We start from the raw sequence: 6090 nt of genomic DNA on the forward strand, positions 1-6090 counted from the left end.
TGAAAGTAGTTTAAGCTGTTCCTAGTTTGTGTAAATACACATCCAGGCATCTGGCAATAGATGGCACTCACAAACTGTTTTCTAATGCTTGTCAGTATTTTAGTAAAAATACTGTTTTTGCTAAAATAACAATAGTAAAAAAAAAAAAAAAAAATGGTAGCGATATATATATAGGCTATAACAGCAGAAGAGGCTGATGATAGGGGTTGGCAATTGAACCCAAACACATAGCTGTGAGGAGCTGTTTTTCTATGTGTACATCTATAGCATGGCAAAATTTGAACAATACTATAAAAGTATTATGAAACCACTTTCTTGTTTGATAATATTTTGTTTTGTTTTAAAGTTTTTTAGTCTTTTTTTTTCTTCTTTTTCTGTATCGTTTTTTTGTATGTGTACATGACAAAAAAGAACCACTCTTCAAAAAAGAACACATGCATAATTTCTCTTGTAGTATATATATATATAGGCTATAATTCTAATAACTCTTACATAGCCTACTTTATTTTTTGTGGTAAAACGAATTTTTCTAATCTACATAATAATAAAAAAAATACAATGGCGTTCTTATAAAACCTATCAAATGTGTTGATATTTGATTAAATAACAGTTCATTATTATTTTTGTTATTGGTTATGTATACCAGGCCTTTATTAGGACTATACAATAAGCCCTTCTTTTTATGAACCACAAAAGGATAACTTTCTTTAAAAAAATGGTAATGAATGAATAGCGACCAGCATCAAGCTTTTTAAAAAAGACGCAAAAGTATCACAGAATGATGCAACACGTGTCGTATATTCCAAGTGTTTTGGGGAAAATGTTGGGTAAAGCCTGGAATACACTACACGACTTTTGCTCAGGTTTTATTCCAGCCTTGAGTTAGGCTTAAAAGGTAATAAATTGCTTGCTACTAATTACATCTTCAACAGTGTAATTAGATTAGGCTACTCTAACTACACTTTCTAAAAAGTATTACATTAGGCTACTTATTAGGCTACTAATTACTTTTTAAATCCAATATCAACCTCGACCAGTGGAACAACCCTTACGAAAAAGAAGTTTATTCAAGTGTGCTATTAGTATACTTCTTTTAAACTAAAAAATAAGAAAGTATACTTTCAGTCTACTTTTTATATACTTCTCAGAAATATACTCTATGTACTTCTCAGAAATATACTTCAAATTCCACTTAAGTATACTTGACTTATACTGACAGAAAAGTCTAAGTATATTTGGCCTCTACTTGTTGATCGAGATATACTTAAAAGTATAATTAAGTATTCTAAGTATTCTTGGCTTGTACTTGTGTTTACTATTTTGATTGAGTAGATTATTAAATACTTTTTTAAAAACATAATATTACACAATGTTGTATAAACTAACATGTTCAGCTTTATATAGTAACAAACTTTCGGGTGGAATAGCTTATAGAGTAAATAAAATAAGCATGGAAAATAAGTTTATTCAAGTGTTCTATTAGTATACTTCTTTTCAACTAAAAAGAAGAAAGCATACTTTCAGTCTACATTTTATATACTTCTCAAAAATATACTTAATTACACTTAAGTGTACTTGACTTATACTGAGAGAAAAGTCCAAGAATATTTGGCATATACTTGTACTCAATCTTTTGATCGAGATATACTTAAAAGTTAAATTACTCAAAGTATACTTGGCTTGTTGTGTTAACTCTTTTGATCAAGTAGCCTATTAAATATACTTTTTTTACATCGTTTTTCATATACAGTCTTATGAAACTTTGTTTGAAAATATTGATTAAAATATTGATATAAAACAGATATGTTTCTAATTCTGCGTATCTGAATTTTTGTGTAGGCTAGTCCACTGGTGTACATAGGAATTTACTTTAATTCAACTTTTCCCCACCATTGACTGTGATAGAAGTGATAGAAGATTGCTCACTCAAATGTAAAATAATGTGATCATCAAACATTAAACAGCTTGTAAATCAAAACTGCTTAATGTTTCCAAATGAAGCGTAACCCATTAATAGAAAACGACTGAAGCTGTGGGGGTGTCGGACTCGATTTACTCCATCTGTGTTTGATCATCGTTCTGAATCTGATCAAGGCATGTAGTCTTTGACAAAAATGTGATTTTGTTTAAAATGTTGCCTTTCTTTATGAAACTTACAGACATTCAAGTGTTGATAAAAAAGGATGCATGAAGCTAATAAAAGGTTTTTAAAATTAAAGTAGAGTTAAAGGTATTTTTCAAGTATAAAAAATAACATTTGAACATAGTAGTATAGTGCAAAACTTGTATATAAATATAAACTATAAGTATGATGTTAAGTTCACTTAAAGAAAACTTGTAGTATAAAACTACTAAACTAGTAGTTTACTGAGAGTACACTAAAAGAAAACTTTCTAATATACTTGCGGTATAAAACTACTAAACTAGTAGTTTACTGAGAGTACACTAAAAGAGCAAAAATAATATATAAATGGTAAACTATAAGTATGATGTTAAGTTCACTTAAAGAAAACTTGTAGTATAAAACTACTAAACTAGTAGTTTACTGAGAGTATACTTCAAAGTTGCTACAAGTATTAAAATAGTAAACTACTAGTATACCCATAAGTTCACTTGCAGTACAAATGAGAAACATAATTATGAACTAGTTGTGCACTTAAGGTTTACTACTGTTACACTTATAGTACACTTAAACATATACTTTTATATACTTCAAGTGGGCCAATTTAGTCCCAAGCGGTATTAAAATAGTACACTTACAAGTTTACTACTAGTACATATTGACATTAGTATACTTACTACATAAAGTATACTTAAAAATATACTTGAACATTACTCAAGTATACTTCATAAAATGAACTTGAAGTATGCTTTTTTTTCGTAAGGGAATATACTATAGACATGAAACTGCTGTTTTAATTCATTAAAATAAACAATATAGCCTACAATTGCATAAATTATTCTTGAACTGACCAAAGTGTCTAAAGGGAGGTTAGCCCATAGATATCATATAATAAAGGCTAGATGTCTCATGCGCGCTGCTGGCCAATGGAGGTCGACGTCCGCACGTGGCGGCCATCTTGCCACAGACAGCTCGCTCACTCGTTTAATGGTGCATGAACTTTTAAATAACCAGAACTTGCTCAATTTTCTACCGATTTTCAAACGGTTTGGTTTGTTATAAACGTCAGAGATGTAGTTATGACACTGCATACATATGAATAATTATAACATACATGTTCAAGCATTCGGAATTATAGCCACGTTAATAACGTTTGTAAGAAACCAAACCGTTTGTAAATCCGTCAAGATTTCAGCGAGATAAGAGGATTTGTGTGCGTTCTGATCACTCACCTGACCTTACATTAAAGGTATAGCGGAGGATTTTTTACTTCCGGGTGGATCACCTATTGGTCCTCCTAATTGTCAATCATTCTGGTGAATCAATCAAACTTATTCAAAAAGTGGAGAGGGCGGGTCTTATCTAAAATTCGGAAAGATCCTCCACTATACCTTTAAGCCTGCCTGTGATAAGATGGCCGAACGGTGATGCCGGAAGTGACTGCGCCATAAGACATCTAGCGTTTATACGCCTACGTGGTGACGTGTAACACAGACGCGCTGCGCAAAAACACTACCTGAACTAACTCGAGGTCCAGATAGAAGGAAATGAATAGTGGAATAAAGTCGTTATTTTTTTTGTTTTTTTGCGCACAAAAAGTATTCTCGTCGCTTGATATACTTAAGATTGAGCCACTGTAGTCACTTGGACTATATTAACGATCTCTTTAATAACTTTTCTGGGCCAGCAAGTTTCGGTCTCCTAGAAGTCTATGGAGGAGTGATCCAGCGCTCAGATTTCACCCAAAATATCTTAATTTGTGTTCCGAAGATGAACGAAGGTCTTACGGGGTTGGAACAACATGAGGGTGAGTAATTACTGACAGAATTTTCATTTTTGGGTGAACTAACCCTTTAAAAGCGGAAAGCGCATCACTCATTCCTGGGAATACATTTGACATCGCAGCCTGACCTTGACGGAAATAAATATCCTACGCCAAAAGTAGGCTACCAGAGAAAAAGTCACAGCTGTGCTCAGATTTGTAAACCGTAGCCTACAGTTGCTTTGGTTTTTCAATCCGTACCCGTTTCCCCCGTGGCTCAAAAGGGACACAACAAAAATAGGGACACACGAGAAAGCCAAAATAGAATGCAAAATTTATTAACAAAATAGAACTATACAGAAAAATTTTTTTACGTACAACGGTAACAGCAAACAAATTCATAATCCGTGCACGCTTTCGCAATCGTTGTTTTGTAAATCGTCCTTTCGCAATAGTTGTTTGTAATATTCAGTTCCTGTGAAAAAATGTGGAATACTGTTCTAATAGGTGAAGTTACACAACAATATGCTGATTGATTACATAACAATATTTGGATGTAATATTCAGTTCCTGTGAAAACCTGCTCCAGCTAATGGAGTAGCCTACAGGTGATGAGTAATATTCAGTACCGGTAAACTCCACCCGTTGGAACAGTTTCTTACAGTAACTGAATATTACACAACATCACCTGTTCAGTTTTGAAAACTGTAGCCTACTCACAGATTTGTGACCTATTTCTTATTTTAGAAATCAGTTTTTCTGTAGGCTATATTGATTTGTTGTGTATTGTTAAGATGAATACAACTGTCTTAACTGAATTTTTCTATGATTTGGCGATGGGGTGTGTAACGTATAGATGACATGAAACCACATGTGGTTGAACTGAAACCCCTCCAGGTCTCCCGTATTTTGGTACCCAAATGTTGACAGGTAGGCTATATTATTAATTCGTGGCCACGAAACAATATTCACCTGAATATTCACCAGTTCACAAAAATATAGGTCTTTATAGCATTCACTAATTAATAGTATTAAACTGTTTTTCTTACCTGTGAAGATAACTCTTCAGTGAAGGCCGACTATAGTGTTTGTTCTAGTAGGCTACAGCTTTTTATTCATTTTGCAAAGAAATTGCCGTTTTTTAATAAGCAGGAAAAATTTCCGACTTTAAACAAATACCCATTTAAATGCTTAGGATGTTTGAGTTGTAAGAATGTACAGGGAGACTTTCGATTTAACGGTGTCTCCTTATGCAATGTTTTCTGTCAAATCATAACATTTCCTATTGATTCAAAAGAATTCACTTTCGTATGACTCTATTAGCACCGCAATTCACTCCGTTTCTCCCAGAAAAAGCACAGTTGTGAAAATCAAGATCAAAACAAAAACGCGACACGAAATACAACACCTAGAAATCCCACAAATGTATCCGTGTATTTCACTGAGTTAAATATTTCCGGACCGGGACTCCATCATTTGTCTGGTGACAGTCAGAATGACAGACAAATGTGAACGCGAGAAGAGAACAACGCTTATTCACCTCAGAGAAGAAGGTAGGCCTACATGGAGTGTATTTCCTAACAAGCCTACTGCATTATGAGGCACTTCCAGTTTGGGGAAGTTTCACTCAAAAAGATTAGTGACCTGAACATGGTGTCACTTTATTTTGGGATAATCATGTGTTCCTTATGTGCCATATGAATCTGGGGATCACAGGAATGACTCCCTCTGCATGGACAGAGAGCATCTTTACTGAACTGATAAGCTCCATCTAGAGAAGGTTATACAGATGATCAGAGATCAGGAAAAGGGTGAAGTGAGCCAAACTGAAAGATTAAAGATTAGCCAGAGCAGAATATTAAAGAACTGTGGAGGAGAGACGCTGAGCTGGACATTTCTAAACACTTAATGTGGCTTAAAGTCCTAAAACTACAACCAGGGACAACCAATTTCTCTTATCATATAAACACTATCTATTGCAAAGATAACAACACCATGATACAAGTGGAAAGACAATATTCTTACTTTAAATGTTCTCCCCATAGAGAACAGTTTTATAAAAAATGCATTCCTGGCTTCAGCGAGAGACTAACACCTAGTGGATGTTCTTTATTATCTGAACTAAACTACAAGTCACAGCAGATACACATACCTGGTTTGCATATTCTTGCAGTTTGGAAACTATTTTAGCTTTAATTTCAGGGAA

This window comes from Rutilus rutilus, assembly GCF_951802725.1.
Source record: "Rutilus rutilus genome assembly, chromosome: 6".
NCBI classification, from domain to species: Eukaryota; Metazoa; Chordata; class Actinopteri; order Cypriniformes; family Leuciscidae; genus Rutilus; species Rutilus rutilus.